We start from the raw sequence: 17,326 nt of genomic DNA, 5'->3' as shown, positions 1-17,326 counted from the left end.
AGGGATTGTAACCATATGGATCAAGCAACCAACATGGGGGGGGGCATGTATGTACTGAAATCCTCCAAAAGAATCCTTCAGAAATCGTAGTACATTGTCATTGTAAACTTCGAAAAATGTGTCACAAATTGAACTCCCTTATGTTTAACATTTAACAAGAAAGAAACATCACCTCGATATATAGCTTCTCCCGGCATGGAAAGCATCTTAGGAAACTAACAACTTGCTCCAGGTTGGGGCCGATAGATTCTAGTGCCAAGACCTTCACTGTGCGCAGTTTCAGGGTCAAGCTTGTCGGGATCATTTTCTAGATGACAAACGAACAAACATCTTCAAAATTAGAAATAACGTTAATTTGTAGAAGGAGAGGTAGAAGGCAGCTGTTGTGACTGAACGGTTGTGGATCAAATAACAAGTTCAGAGTATTTGTCAGATGAGTAGCCCACCACTGTCAATTTTGTCACAGAAATGACATTGATTCTTGTTGGACCTTCTTGATCAACTACAAGTAATCTCTCAAGTGCAGGTGTGTCCTCAATGACCATACTGTGGTATACATCTTGTGATGTCTTCCTGCCGCATCGGGAACACACATAAATAGTCTGGAGAGTCATGGAGGTGATGTGGAAGCTACTCAACCCATTGATCGCATGAAGATGAAGGTACTCGAGTGCAGTACAGCCACGGAGTAGGCGCTCCATGTCACCGTTTGGGAGGCAGATGACGATGAGCTCGAGGTGCTTCAGTCGTGGTAGAATAATAGCGGGCGCGTCGTTAAGGGGGGGATGTCAGTTCCTGAACTTGGCGACGTGCAGCGTGGGCGCGAGGCGGAGCGCGAACGTTGGCAGTGAGCGCATATGCCCATCATCAAAAGTGAGCTCCTCGAGCTGAGCTAGGGCGGGGGATCGGAACCAGTCGTCAAGCTTGGCTTGGTCCTTGTCGTTGGAACGGAACTTTCCCATTAAAGGCCTTTGGTTGGGCCAAGGTGACTTCCGAGGATCTTGGAGAACGCATCCAAGCTTTTGTGATAGCCATGGCAGAGCTCGTGGGTGTCTATGAGCTCGAGAGGGGTGGAGTTCCATAGGTGGCGCCATCGCCGGGAAAGGACGGTTGTCCGTGCCCCATATTTGATTGGGAGGAGGGAGATGATGAATGTCAAGATATCATCGGGGAGGTTGCTGATGATGTCTAGGCCTGCTGGAGTCGCTTGCGGTTCTTGCTCGCCCTGTCTCCGCTTGTTGGCAGCCCCGTTCTCCACCTCCGGAGTCTCCTTGTCAGCGGCGCTTTCTGATAGAAGTGGGACTACAGGGAATATTTAGTTAAAACAGGGCAATAGAAAAGTGTATTGGTAACTAGAAGTTATTAGGTAGGAATATAGTAAGAAAATGGAATAACAATTGGTTGCTTAAATACTACACAATTCATTTGATATTGTTGGGTAAGTCAACATGCAGATACTTGAAAAGAAAACTTACTTCAAACAAAGTCTGGACGGATGATATCGTCGGGGAAGTTAGCATATATCTCATGACCAGGCCCTTTTATGTGCAGTGTAATTATAGTGCCAGCTTTCAGTACATAAAACTCAGAAATTTCTTTCCAAAGGCCAGTGCCAAAATAGAAGTCACCACGTTCATCAAGTCTTATAGTAGCAATGATTGTAAATCCATGGTTTGTGTTCAGTATGACATCCCTGCAGTCTTGATTTATGTAAAGGGAAAGATTCTGCACTACAAAATATGTTACATAGCAAGGGACGCGCTGCAAAAAATGGTAGGATTGTTAAACAAAATATGGTAACATGCAAATATGGGCCCAAATTGAAAGAACTATACAGCACTTGAAATCGAAGGACAAAAATCTATAAGTAAACAGATAGGGTAAACATGATGTCATGGAAATATGAGAGTAATCGAAAGAACAATACATCATTAATTTGCCTAATATAGAAAGAAGAGGGAAAAAACACCTTTGACGTATATGGTGCATGTGGCACCTTTTAACCAAATGTAGCAATATTTAGAATATGTTCAGGAAAGTAGGCCATGCCAAACGATTTAGGGTGAGATTGAACATACCGCGCGCATCCTCAAGTCATCTGGTATGGTGAGATGGAATGTCTGGCGGAGGCCGCAAAGTCCTGATGTGTCCGCGCACTGTACACTCTATGAACGGAAGAAAACCCTCAAATCAGCTCAAATAAAAATGAATTCACAGCAATTTTGGTCGGGTGATTAAAGGAGGCAGACGAACTGGGATAAGAGATGAGATAATATCTAATTAAATTAGTTACCTTGTTGTCCATGCGAAAGAACCCTCAGTATGGCAGATTCCCCAACCGAGCGGAGCTGGGTCGACCGCGAGCAGCGTCGAGAAAGTCGATTGCGATAGGCGGCGGCAAGCGGAAGTGGTGAAATGCGGTTGGCTTTGCCGGCAGCCTGGCGGCAACGGCAGCATCGAGCTAAGTGGTTACCGCCACGATAGGCGGTGCCATGCATAGACGTGGAGGAGCTTGTGCAGGTGTGAATGGGGACCGGAGGGGGTTGTGGGCGGGATGAGGGTGAGGGTTTTTGTGACGTGGGGATGGTGAGGATTTTCTTTTTTCTTTTTTGAATTGGGTGGAGAGGGTTTTCTGTCACACAAAGAATTTCGGAGGCAACGGTTTGCTAGAGCCAACTGTGTGTGATTGACGCAGCAGGCAAAATGAAAGTCATTGCACACAAGTTCCAACTTTGGGAACCGTGTGTGATTGACGTACTACCTCCGTCCTGGTTTATCGGTCCCCTTTATAATTTGTACCAAATTTTGACCATATATTTAACTAAGAAACGTTTATGCATGTCACCAAAAATTATATCATTGAACACTTAGCTCAAATACCCATCCAACGATATAATTTTTGCTGACCTGCACTAACATTTTGTCAGTTAATTCTTTGGTCAAAATTTAACTCAAATTACAAAGGGGGCCAATAAACCAGGACGGGGGTAGATTCCATCAACCGAACTGATTGCATCCGTATCCCACAATTAGATATCGGCCAACATAGATTAAACATACTCAGACATAGATAATAAGTGTACATGTACACAAGCAAAGTTCAACCATAAGTACATAGTTCAACCATCAATAAGCATACTCAAGCGTACATAGTTCGATCCCACATCTCATCTCACATGCCGGCACGATCCTGAAGCTTCTCAGGTACTCAGTGTACGCGTCGTGCGCCACCCTGCAAGAATACTTCTGCTTGAAGGAGCCAACGGCCAGTCCTCTTGCATGCGCTAGAACACTTAGATACGCGTCATGAAGCTTGTGGTTACAAAACGGGCATCGATAGCCGTCGTTCCAGGTCCTAATACACCTGTTATGCATTCCCGCATAAACCTCCCTCGGGATTTGCCTCTTGTACCTCCTCTGGCCATCTTCATCCTCGCTGTCCACATCGTCAGACAACACCTATACGAATAGTAAAACAAATTTGGCATCAAATCTATGTTTACATACCGTGAAGTAGGATTAGGAATTTATGGCTATTTATTTATACATATCCAGAGATTATGGTCCGATTTTTAAGCACAGTGGTCTATGTACAGACCAATCTTGAAGAAAATAATGGCACAAACATATATGTAGGTCATTCAAAGACAATTGTCAAGTCCTGCCTAGGAATTATTTGCATGAACACTAACCCTAGTCGGGTTACTAGCAGAAATCATTTGCATAGATGAAACAACTAATCACTTACCACTTGTACCATTCAAACAATCAATACACTACACAGATCTAACGAAACTTACTCGGATGCCATGGATTGGGAGAACATAACCATAGGATTTCTATTCCAAAAAGGGGGTGGCAGGAGTAACCAGAGAAACCCTAGGATCTATTGGAAACGTAAATGGGTATAGATGACTAACTAGTTGTCCGTCATCGTCGGAGTCGTCGCCGGAGTGGTTGTCAGAGTCGGAGTCGGGGTCGTCGCCCTAGTCGTCACCAGAGTCGATGCGGAACTCAGCCTCCTGCTGTGGAAGCTCGACGCGGTCGATGACGTCAGGGTGCAGCGATAAGTCACCACTGGTGACGGCAACCTCTGTCTCCATCTCCACGCCATGCTTTCGGTGCTTCAGCAACCCCGGCGTCGCCACTCCCTCTGATAGGGCGCTTCGGTGGCATACTCATACACTGACGGCTTTGAGGACTAAGAGCAACGTCGAGGATGCAAGAGGAGAGAGAGAATTGTGTGTGTGGCAAGGATGTGGGGTGCGGCCGCTTGGGCGCACCATTAACATGGAGTAGTGGGAGAGAGGCGGGCGGCGATCAAACTGCTGGCTCACCTCCTAGTGAGCCTGTGCACCGGATTGCTGGCATGCCTATCGTCGTTTCACACAGCTACTCGCACGACTCCCGATGACACTGTGTAGCAAGCACACCTCCGTCAATTCACACACCTTCACGCACGCCTCCCGATCTTCCTGCGCGGTGGACTGCTCGCATGTGTCCTGTCAACTCACGCCTGCTCACACGGCACATAGGTCGCGTGGTGGCACGCATATAGTTTCTCTATTTGGATGATTAATGTTGTTGCTTTATTGCTTAACCGAAGCATGGCACGTATCCATTGTTGGTCTAACGCTCACATTTCGAATAAATAATCCGTTTGAGATATTGGTTCCTAATTTGAAAAAAAAATCCACAGCTAGCGAGTTCTTAGCTGCATGCCGAGACCGCCGGAGTCTCTGACTCTGCTGCGATGGATGGCGACGTTCTCTACTGCAGCCCTTGATGGTAAGCAAGACTGGCGTCCCAGAACCCTCTGGCTCGATCGCCCCCACAACTTCCTCCTCGTGAGGAATGTCGACGGCAAGGTCGAGGAAGGAAGGTTGCTTCGCGACGGGGAATGGGTTGCGCCGGGGTCCGAGATGGTACGGCTCAACCGCGTTGTGCACGTTGGTCACCGTGTGCACCCGGATCAGTGCCGGCTCACCCTTGCGCTGGGTGATCTATCACCCAAGGCTCTCTCTTCGGTGTCGACTTTGCAAAGGCCGGCATCACGATTCGAGGTTCTGGCCATCGAAGGGGACGAACCAGAAGTGGATGTGGAGGCGGATTGCTTGGTGTTGGCGAGTCAGGTTGCGGACGCGGTTCTCTTCGGTGCTGAGTGTGACGAAGGTGGGCAATGGTCTACTGTGAAATCTAGGAGAAGGAAGACGAAGGAGGAGATTGCGGAAGAATTCTGGGCGGATGTCGGGTATCCCACACCGGCGTCGCGCTTTTGGGAGCGAGGCTCGTCGTCAACCTCGTCCCAATCCAGGCAGGTGAGAGATAGTCCAGTTTCTTCTAATGTCCAATCTTCTGGTCACAGGTCTTCACCGGAGCGCCTCGCTATCGGGTCGTCGACGCGGCCGGCCTCCCGTGGAGTGCAGATGCACCCATGGAAGGGCCCGCTGCCGAGGCCGCGACCTCTGCTTCCGGTGGCGCTTGCTGACTTCCTCCCAGAATCGACGTCGGTGGCAGTGGTTGATCGGTCGGCGCTGATTGCGGATCAAGATGGAGACGGGATTCAAAATCAAATTGCGCCACCGTGTGGGGACGGGCCCAAGGTGTTGGACGTGCCAAAACCGGCCTTGCGCCTGGGCCGTACAATGCGATGGATCAATCTAACAAGGAGACCATCAGGAATGCGTAACACTACCGCGTCCGCTGCCCCCACATCATCCAACACTACTCGTCCCGAGCCGCCGCCTTCCTTCGCCCAAGTGCTGCTGGGAAGATCGTCAACCATGTCTGGCTGACCGAATCAGCCACCCAAGGGCTCGGGACAGACAGCTCCTCTTCGGCCCGTTGCATCAACTCCGGGGAGCTCCGCTGGCTTTGGTGCGTCCGCTGGACCTTTCTGTTTTGGCGCGCCTTCATCCCATGCATCTGCGACTGCGTCAGCCATTCCAATGGCTACAGCTTAGGCGCAAGCTCCATTAACTTTCGGCGCCAGATACCAGCCGGCACAAGGGGCCTCTCGACGTTCCAAGGGCAAGCGCAAGGGGGGTCTCCGCGATGCCGCTGCTGCCACTGCACTCCCCCAGGCTGCTCTCCCAACGCCCGTGTTTCTGCCGGCGGCAGCGCCGGCCGTGCTGGCCCATCAAGTTCAAGGCTCCACGGTTGATGCTTCTGGCTCTACAGCCACGGGTGCTATGGAAGGGCAGCTTGTGAAAGGTAAAAGAACCGGTTTCTGGTGCTTCAAGTGCAGGTGCGACAAGCACATATCCAAGGACTGCACGGCGGTTCACTACTGTTATATATGTGACAACTACAAGCATCCCCTCCACTGCTGCACTATACTCAAGCAACCTAGGCCTTGCGCATCGCTCGGTGGACACGAAATACTCGATTCTATGTTTGTTCAGTTGGCGGACTCGCTGTTCAAGGAACATCTTGCACCCCCATCTTTGCCGACAGCTTTGGTTAAGATTTTTGATGGTTCTTTGACTGCCGCTGTGGTGGAGGCCGAGGTCCCTAAGATCGTCTCCCTACAGACTTCTTGGAAGTGGGAGGCCATTCCTCATGGGGCCGATTCATTCTTGGTGTCTTTCCCTTCCATAGAGGTTTTACAGCGAGTGTCAGCTTTTGAGTACAATGTCAAGTCACATGATGTGAAGATCTCTTGTAGTGAATGGAAAGTCGAGGAGGCTGGATCCCTACATCCGTTACAACCACTTTGGGTTCATGTCACCGCCGTCCCACCCCCTCTCCACCACTTCCTTGGTCTGTGGGCGGTTGGATCCGTTATTGGCGCAACACGGGATGTTAACTTGTTATGCTTGCAGCGTCACGGTATTGTGCGAATCCAAGTTGTTGTGCATTCTAAAGATATTTTCTCCAAGCAGGATGAGAGTAATGAAGCTTCAGTCTCCTCTGATGTTTATGTAAAGCTAAATGGGTATGAGTTCCCATATGTGCTCGAGGAATATGACTATGTCCCGGATGCTGACTTCATACCTCGTATTTGGGAGCGCCATGATGAACATGATGACGGTGCTAACCGAGATGAGGATATGCCGAACAGGGATGCTACCAAGAGAGCTAAAAACACTCAAAATGATAGTGCCAATACATCGCCAGGGGCTAGATATGGCACTAATGTGGTGTCTATGCAAACTTCTACTGTTAGTACTATGCAACACCATGATGCAGTCCTTCCGAGTATGACACATGCAGAACACACTGATGGTCAAGATATCCAGAGGACTATGGAGCCGGAGGGAGAGGCAGCCATGGTTGTGTGTGCTGCAAGCTCGCTCATGGATGCATGTGCACCGAAGAAGCATGCAGTGGCCATGGCTAGCTCCGTGCATGGCCAGCTGGCCGTGGGCACGATGCATGAGCCCGTCGCTCACATGCATCCGGCTGGGGGCGCGCCTGCACAGCATGCAACGCATGCAACATCCCCAGTCCCGATGCTCGGGCAGCTAGCTATGGGCAAGGATACGATGCCAGCAGTGCACGCAGCTGCTGCTACCTCGGTTTCCGTCCGAGGTTCCCCGACACCGTCTGAGTTGACTCCACCAGCATGTTCTCCGGTCGCTGTGGTTCCACTCGGTCCAGCAGCGGTTCGTGTGCATGGTTCTGCCGCGATGCCCGTTGCTACCATTCCGGTTGGATTGTCGGCGCGTCCCTCTTCACCGACATCATGGGCATTACGGACCCCGATGACTAAGTCGACGACACCGACGGTGACTATGTCTGGAGGGATTGATTCACCTCTCCAACGTAGTAACCGCACGTCCTCGATCACCTATCGGCAGGTTTTGACTACACATGGCATAGTCTACCAGCTCGTGGAAGGTCTGGAGGAATCCTTCTTGGGATACAGACCACGGCAATGGACTTGTTGGCCTTTTCGACCGGTGAATTTCATATCAAATTTCACCTACGAAACAGGGCTGATAATTTTACATGGAGCCTGGTCGCAGTCTATGGGGCTGCCCAAGATGAGCATAAATCTGCTTTCCTTCGTGAACTGGTGAATCTAGCTAAGGATAACCCGTACCCAATGCTTATTGGAGGGGATTTCAATATCCTTAGGTAGCAAGAAGAAAAAAATAATGACCGCTTTGACGCTCACTGGCCTTTCCTATTCAATGCTGTGATTGATAGTTTGGACCTTCGGGAGGCTTGTATGTCGGGGCGGCAATTCACTTGGGCTAATAACCGTTCTATGCCAACGTACGAGAAGCTCGATAGGGTACTCATGGATACCGAATGGGAGCTAAAATTTCCTATGGTAACCGTACGAGCCTTAGAGAGAATCGAGGCATTATCAGATCATGCACTAATCATTCTTGATTCTAATTCTACGAGCCATTCTTCCCGCCACCCTTTCAAATTTGAATTGGCATGGCTGCACCGGGGAGGTTTTGTAGAAATAATCAAGAAAGTTTGGGAGAGGCCAGCCATTGGTTGTACACCGATTCAGAGATGGAATTATAAAATAAGGGCCATGAGGCAACACCTCTCTGGATGGGGGAAACACATCAATGGGTTATATAAAAAAGAAAAGCAGCGCCTCTGTACAATCATTAATGACCTCGACAAAATTGCAGAGACCCGCACCTTATCTCAACATGAGATTGAATTGAAAAATCAATCTAATGAGAAGGTTGCCCATCTTCTGCAAGAAGAGGAGATCAAATACTACCAGAGGTCCAAAGCTGACTTCATTCTAATGGGAGATAGTAATACAGGATACTTCCAATTTCTCGCCAATGGTCAACATAGGAAGAAATGTATTCAAAGTCTCCAACAAGATGAGGGGCGGATCGAAGGTCAATGAGAGCTCAAAAACTATATCACCAACTACTACAAATCTCTGTTCGGAGCGTCGGATGAAGGAAATGTCACCCTTGACAAGACCCTAACAGATGATATTCCACAAGTCACGGCAGAAGAGAATGATATCCTCACATCACCTTTCTCAGAAGAGGAGGTGAGAGCGGCGGTGTTCCAAATGGAACACAACAAAGCTCCAGGCCCTGATGGTTTCCCCGCAGAATTCTATCAGAATTTCTGGGATATCATCAGGGCTAACCTTTAGGAGTTGTTCAATTGTCTTCATGCCGATCGACTTGATCTATCCAGAATAAATTTTGGCGAGATTGTTTTGTTGCCGAAGATTAAGGAGGCTGAACGGATTCAGCGGTTCAGACCCATATGCCTCCTTAATGTTAGCTTCAAGATTTTCACGAAAGTGGCTACGAATAGGTTAAACTTGATAGCTGACCGTGTTATTCGTCCATCTCAAACGGCCTTTATGCAAGGACGAAATATACTAGATGGTGTAGTAATCCTGCATGAGACCATCCACGAGATGCACCAAAAAACATGAGTGGAGTGGTATTCAAAATTGACTTTGAAAAGGCATATGACAAGGTCAAGTGGTCTTTCCTTCAACAGGCCCTAAGGATGAAAGGTTCTCCGATAAATGGCGCCAGTGGATCCACAATTTTCTAACTGGAGGTAGTGTGGCCATCAAATTCAATGATGATGTAGGCCATTACTTTCAGACAAAGAAAGGACTACGGCAGGGTGACTCCATGTCCCCAATGTTATTTAACATTCTCGCTGACATGTTGGCAATTCTGATTGAGCACGCCAAGCAGGACGGCCAGATTGCAGGACTAGTGCCACACCTTGTGGATGGTGGCGTCTCTATTTTACAATACGGCGATGACACAATTCTTTTTATGGAACATGATCTGGACAAGGCTCGAGACCAGAAACTCTTGCTTTTAGCGTTTGAGGAAATGTCGGGTCTCAAAATAAACTTCCATAAAAGCGAATTGTTTTGCTTTGGAGAAGCTGTTGAGGCGGCGGCCGATTATGCTGACCTATTTGGTTGCGCACATGGACAATTCCCCATTAAATATTTGGGAATACCGATTCATTATCGACGCCTCACCATTGCAGAGTGGAAGCATGTAGAGGAGCATCTAGAGAAACGGTTGAGTAGTTGGAAAGCAAACAACTCTCAGTTGGAGAAAAGTTGGTTTTGATTAACTCTCTCCTCACAAATATGGTTCTCTATATGCTTTCTTTCTTCCAACTCCCAGAAGGGGTCCTCAAAAGACTGGATTATTTTAGATCTAGATTCTTTTGGAAAGGAGACGGTGAAAAGAAAAAATACAGGTTGGCCAAATGGAGCGTGGTTTTTAGGCCGAAAGACCAAGGAGGGCTCGGAATTCATGACTTGCAGGTCAAAAATGAGGCCCTACTCAGTAAATGGTTGTTCAAACTTCTTACTGAGGATGGTGTTTGCCAAACCATGCTGCGCAACAAGTATCTAGGTCAAAAGGCGGTGTCCCAGACATTTTGGAAACCTAGCAATTCGCACTTTTGGGCTGGCCTAATGGCGGTAAAGAATCATGTCTTTCGCTTTGGGTCTTTCGCGATAAAGGATGGGTCGGAGGTTTGTTTTTGGGAACACATCTGGCTAGGCAATGCTAGTCTACGAGAATAATATCCAGGCTTATACAACATTGTTCACGATAAGAATAATACTATTGTGCAAGTGCTCAGTTCATTCCCGCTGAATATTTCGTTCAGGCAGGATTTGATTGGCCCCCGACTTGTGTCATGGCATAATCTTATATCGGGACTGCATTCGATTAACCTGACACAAGGCCAGGATGTGTTTCGCTGGAACCTTACTACATCAGGGTCTTTCATTGTAGACTCTATGTATCATGCGCTCACACATTCTGAGGTACCAGTGAGTAATAACAAGAAAATTTGAAAGTCCAAGATTCCATTAAAAGTGAAAATTTTCATGTGGTATCTTCGTAGGGGGTTGTGTTAACCAAAGACAATCTCGCACGACGCAACTAGAAAGGGAGTAAGAAGTGTTGTTTTTGTACTCACGACGAGACAATCAAACACCTCCTTTTCCAATGCAAGTTTGCACGTTCTACGTGGTCATTCATCCAAATAGCGTCAAATTTGTATCCGCCCACAACTGTTGCCAATATTTTTGGTCATTGGTTGGACAGTATTTCAAATAGGTTCAAAATGCTAATAAGTCTAGGAGCATATGCCTTAATTTGGTCGCTTTGGATATGTAGAAATGATTTTTTAATGGAAGAAATGCTTCTCCTCTACAGGTTATTTTCCGGTGTACGCAATTGCTACGTATGTGGTCCATGTTACAACGACCGGAGGACCAACCGCTGTTCAAGGCGGTCTGTATACGATTGGAGCAGGTGGCTATGGAGTTTTTTTCCCAACATGGGTGGCAACATAACCTTCGGATCGATCCACCACCTCCATCGACATAGGCATAGTGTCGGTCTATAGGGCTCTACTGTTGCCGATTTGTCGGTTTTTTCATCAATTTTTGTCAGACCTTCATATTGGGCCATGTGCATCCTAGTTATGCAGAGGCCGAGTGTTACTCATAATGCTTTGTATCCGCTTGATGCTACATTTGAGATAATAAAATTGCCATTTATCGGACAAAATATTGGTTCTTAATTATTAATAATCTCCCGTTTTTAATTAGATAAAGATTACATCAAAACTGGTCTCAAATTTCACAAAAAAAGTACAATACCACTTTTATTGGTGTATATATGACAACTTGATAAGTTTCATTAACTTCAAATAAGCTTTGGACGTACTAGAATTTAAAAGTCAAGATTCTCAATGTTTGAAATTTCTTGCACGGGGAGTAAACATGCACCCAGTGAGACACATGTGTTTTTGCAATCCATTTAGGTGCACTGTCGCGTGTGCATGTAGCTCAAATTTGATTTTTGCACATTATACCCGTAGAAAATCAGTCAATTAGTGTACTAAAACATCTTAATGATCTCTGTTTTTTTCGAAATTAAAATGTCCCTCCTTTGGTAACATATGTTCGCTGCAGGATAATTTAACATGCATCGTAGTTGTGGTGGATTTGCGGTGTGGATGTGGGTATGTGCGTATGGGGGTGGCGGGAGGCTCGTAGTACACTACGAGTTGTGGGTTCGCCGTTTTGTTAGGCAGGTGCCACATCAGAGTCATGAACTCGTTATTTAAAAGATTACAAAACCCTTTCATACATACATGTTTTGGCCACATGTAGTCGATGGTTGTCCTACACAACACTCGATACTCGTGTGTGACGCTTTCTGTGGGCCTGCGAGGTCGTCGTCCATCACTTTGACGAACATCCGGCAGTGAGGTTAACTTGACCAGCAAGGTAGAATTATTTTTATTTGTGTTATGGTGGTATATAGTACGCGTCGAAGAGGTGGGAGGGGACTAGAATATATACTATACGTACGCATCTGTGAACAAGTACACCTCACTCGGTGTCAGGACTTTTCGGTTTCTGAGGCACGTGCCACATCAAAGTTGTGAAATTAGCTATTCGAACATCACACAACACATGGGCCACATGCATGCAGGCGGTGGTTATCCTAGCTAGGAGACTCACGTGTGACGCTTCCATCTATGGGCCCACGAGGCCATCGTCGATGCATGCATCACTTTGACCTACATCGGGAGGGGTTAATTAATTTCACCATCTAGGAGGATTCTTTTTGGGTTGTATTATGGTAGGAGCATATAGTATGCATCGAAGAGGGGGAAGGGGACCATCATATGTAGTATGCTTCATGAACCTCGCTCTGTGTGGGGGGTTATGGTTTTTGAGGCATGTGGCACATCAAAGTTGTGCATTTTGGGTATTCAACATATGTTTGGCCCACATGCAAAGCGATGGTGGTTGTCCTGTCGCACCCACTTAAGCGGTTATCAGCGATATCGATGCTTCCCATATGTGGGCCCACTTGGTCCATCACTACTTTTTGCCTAACAACGAGAGAGATTAATTTTACTTAGGAGGGGATTATTTTTTTCTTGTAATACAGTATATATATAGGTCATGCTCTTGGATGACATGAACAGTTTGAGCACACACACATGCATGTGTACGCATGAATCCCTCCTATCGAGTTGAAGTGGCTAGTACAACGACACATCATGAATTGATCTCACTCTGTGTGGGGACTGTATGATTTTTGACGCACGCACCACAGCAATGTTGTGAAATGGTATTCAAACATGCATGCACGCATCACCTCCATACATATGCATGTAGTGGTTTTCTTCAAATGGTACACTCCCTCGCGTGGTTATCGGTGACAAGCCTGTATATTCGTGGGCCCACGTGGACATCCATGATCACCTTGACCGACAACAAGATCGGTTACCATGGTGGATTCTTCCTTAATTTGGTCCGTGTTATCGTAGTATAGGTCATGGTGAGATTCATACCTAATTAAGTTTGAGCGCATATACTATGCACGCATGCATGCATGAATACCCGTCGTCGGCATGAAGTGTGGTGTAACATACATATGCATCGTCAACCTAACCCTCACTAAGTGTGGGGATTTTTAGTTCGAAATTGCAGTGCCACATCAAAGTTGTTCCATTGTGTATTCAAAAACACACCTCTCCATACATATGTTTGGGCCACACGCATGGAGTGGTTGTCTTCGGGGACTAGCTACTTGCATGATTATTGGCGAGCTAGCCCATCTCCGGGGTCGCATGGACGACCATCACATTGACCAACAATAAGAGAGAGGTTGTACGACCAAGGTGGATTATTCTTGGTCTGTTTTACACCATCATCAAAATTTTCAATAGCCCCGACATTCACTCCTGTGTCTGACTCCCGTGTAGTAAAATTTTCAGTACCACATCATTTCCTCAAACACCCCCCTTCCACACACACACACACACACACCAAAACCTCCTCGGGCATGCGCACACACACACACACACCTTCCCTTGCTCGAAACCCTAGCAAGGTCCCTGCCGCTGCCGCCGCAAGGCCTCCATTATCAACATCTTCCGTTTGCCTCTGCAGCTTACCCATCGATCTCCATAACCAGGCCACCCTAAGTTTCTTAGATTACGCCTGCCAAACGCCCCCTTTCCCATAGATCCCCATCCCCATCCCCCACTCCAGAGCATCGCAGCCTAAGCCCGGCTACGCTTCCCGGGGAGCTCGAGGAGCACCTGGCCCAAAAGAGATGTATCTGTAGGAAATATGCCCTAGAGGCAATAATAAAGTTATTATTTATTTCCTTATATCGTGATAAAAGTTTATTATTCATGCTAGAATTGTATTAACCGGAAACATAATACATGTGTGAATACATAGACAAACAGAGTGTCACTAGTATGCCTCTACTTGACTAGCTCGTTAATCAAAGATGGTTATGTTTCCTAACCATGGACAAAGAGTTGTTATTTGATTAACGGGATCATATCATTAGTTGAATGATCTGATTGACATGACCCATTCCATTAGCTTAGCACCCGACCGTTTAGTATGTTGCTATTGCTTTCTTCATGACTTATACATGTTCATATGACTATGAGATTATGCAACTCCCGTTTGCCACAGGAACACTTTGTGTGCTACCAAACGTCAGAACGTAACTAGGTGATTATAAAGGAGCTCTATAGGTGTCTCCAAAGGTACATGTTGGGTTGGCGTATTTCGAGATTAGGATTTGTCACTCCGATTGTCGGAGAGGTATCTCTGGGCCCTCTCAGTAATGCACATCACTTAAGCCTTGCAAGCATTGCAACTAATGAGTTAGTTGCGGGATGATGTATTACAGAACGAGTAAAGAGACTTGTCGGTAACGAGATTGAACTAGGTATTGAGATACCGATGATCGAATCTCGGGTAAGTAACATACCGATGACAAAGGGAACGACGTATGTTGTTATGCGGTCTGACCGATAAAGATCTTCGTAGAATATGTAGGAGCCAATATGAGCATCCAGGTTCCGCTATTGGTTATTGACCGGAGACGTGTCTCGGTCATGTCTACATTGTTCTCGAACCAGTAGGGTCCGCATGCTTAAGGTTTTGATGACAGTTATATTATGAGTTTATGAGTTTTGATGTACCGAAGTTAGTTCAGAGTCCCGGATGTGATCACGGACATGACGAGGAGTCTCGAAATGGTTGAGACATAAAGATTGATATATTGGACGGCCATATTCGGACACCGAATGTGTTCCGGGTGATTTCGGAGAAAACCGGAGAGCCAGAGGGTTACCGGAACCCCCCTCGGGAGAAGTAATGGGCCATATGGGCCTTAGTGGAGAGAGAGAGGGGCAGCCAAAGGTGGGCCGTGCGCCTCCTCCCCCCTGGTGGTGCCCCCTTCCACCAAATACCTCGATAACATTGTAGCGGTGCTTAGGCGAAGCCCTGCGATGGTAGTACATCAAGCTCGTCACCACGCCGTCATGCTGACAGAACTCTTCCCCGACACTTTGCTGGATCGGAGTCCGGGGATCGTCATCGAGCTGAACGTGTGCTAGAACTCGGAGGTGCCGTAGTTTCGGTGCTTGATCGGTCGGGCCGTGGAGACGTACGACTACATCAACCAAGTTAACACTTCCGTTGTCGATCTACAAAGGGTACGTAGATCACACTCTCCCCCTCTCGTTGCTATGCATCACCATGATCTTGCGTGTGCGTAGGAAATTTTTTGAAATTACTATGTTCCCCAACAGTGGCATCCGAGCCTAGGTTTTATATGTTGATGTTATATGCACGAGTAGAACACAAGTGAGTTGTGGGCGATATAAGTCATACTGCTTACCAGCATGTCATACTTTGGTTCAGTGGTATTGTTGGACGAAGCGGCCCAGACCGACATTACACGTACGCTTACGCGAGACCGGTTCTCCCGACGTGCTTTGCACATAGGTGGCTTGCGGGTGATAGTTTCTCCAACTTTAGTTGAACCGAGTGTGGCTACGCCCGGTCCTTGCGAAGGTTAAAACAGCACCAACTTGACAAACTATCGTTGTGGTTTTGATGCGTAGGTAAGATTGGTTCTTGCTTAAGCCCGTAGCAGCCACGTAAAACTTGCAACAACAAATTAGAGGACGTCTAACTTGTTTTTGCATGGCATGTTGTGATGTGATATGGTCAAGACATGATGCTAAATTTTATTGTATCAGATGATCATGTTTTGTAACCGAGTTATCGGCAACTGGCAGGAGCCATATGGTTGTCGCTTTATTGTATGCAATGCAATCGCGCTGTAATGCTTTACTTTATCACTAAGCGGTAGCGATAGTCATGGAAGCATAAGATTGGCGAGACGACAATGATGCTACGATGGAGATCAAGGTGTCGCACCGGTGACGATGGTGATCACGACGGTGCTTCGGAGATGGAGATCACAAGCACAAGATGATGATGGCCATATCATATCACTTATATTGATTGCATGTGATGTTTATCTTTTATGAATCTTATCTTGCTTTGATTGACGGTAGCATTATAAGATGATCTCTCACTAAATTATCAAGAAGTGTTCTCCCTGAGTATGCACTGTTGCGAAAGTTCTTCGTGCTGAGACACCACGTGATGATCGGGTGTGATAGGCTCTATGTTCAAATACAACGGGTACAAAAAAGTTGCACATGCGGAATACTCAGGTTATACATGACGAGCCAAGCATATACAGATATGGCCTCGGAACACGGAGACCGAAAGGTCGAGCGTGAATCATATAGTAGATATGATCAACATAGTGATGTTCACCAATGAAACTACTCCATCTCACGTGATGATCGGACATGGTTTAGTTGATTTGGATCACGTAATCACTTAGAGGATTAGTGGGATGTCTATCTAAGTGGGAGTTCTTTAAGTAATATGATTAATTGAACCTAAATTTATCATGAACGTAGTACCTGATAGTATCTTGCTTGTTTATGTATGATTGTAGATAAATGGCCTGTGTTGTTGTTCCGTTGAATTTTAATGCGTTCCTTGAGAAAACAAAGTTGAAAGATGATGGTAGAAATTACATGGACTGGGTCCGTAACTTGAGGATTATCCTCATTGCTGCACAGAAGAATTACGTCCTGGAAGCACCGCTGGGTGCCAGGCCTGCTGATGGAGCAACACCAGATGTTGTGAACGTCTGGCAGAGCAAAGTTGATGACTACTCGATAGTTCAGTGTGCCATGCTTTACGGCTTAGAACCGGGACTTCAACAACGTTTTGAACGTCATGGAGCATATGAGATGTTCCAGGAGATTGAAGTTAATATTTCAAGCAAATGCCCGGATTGAGAGATATGAAGTCTCCAATAAATTCTATAGCTGCAAGATGGAGGAGAACAGTTCTGTCAGTGAGCATATACTCAAAATGTCTGGGTATAATAATCACTTGATTCAAATGGGAGTTAATCTTCTAGATGATTGCGTCATTGACAGAATTCTCCAATCACTGCCA

Source organism: Triticum aestivum, chromosome 4A (genome assembly GCF_018294505.1).
Source record: "Triticum aestivum cultivar Chinese Spring chromosome 4A, IWGSC CS RefSeq v2.1, whole genome shotgun sequence".
Lineage (NCBI taxonomy): Eukaryota > Viridiplantae > Streptophyta > Magnoliopsida > Poales > Poaceae > Triticum > Triticum aestivum.
Note: the sequence above shows the minus strand (reverse complement) of the source record.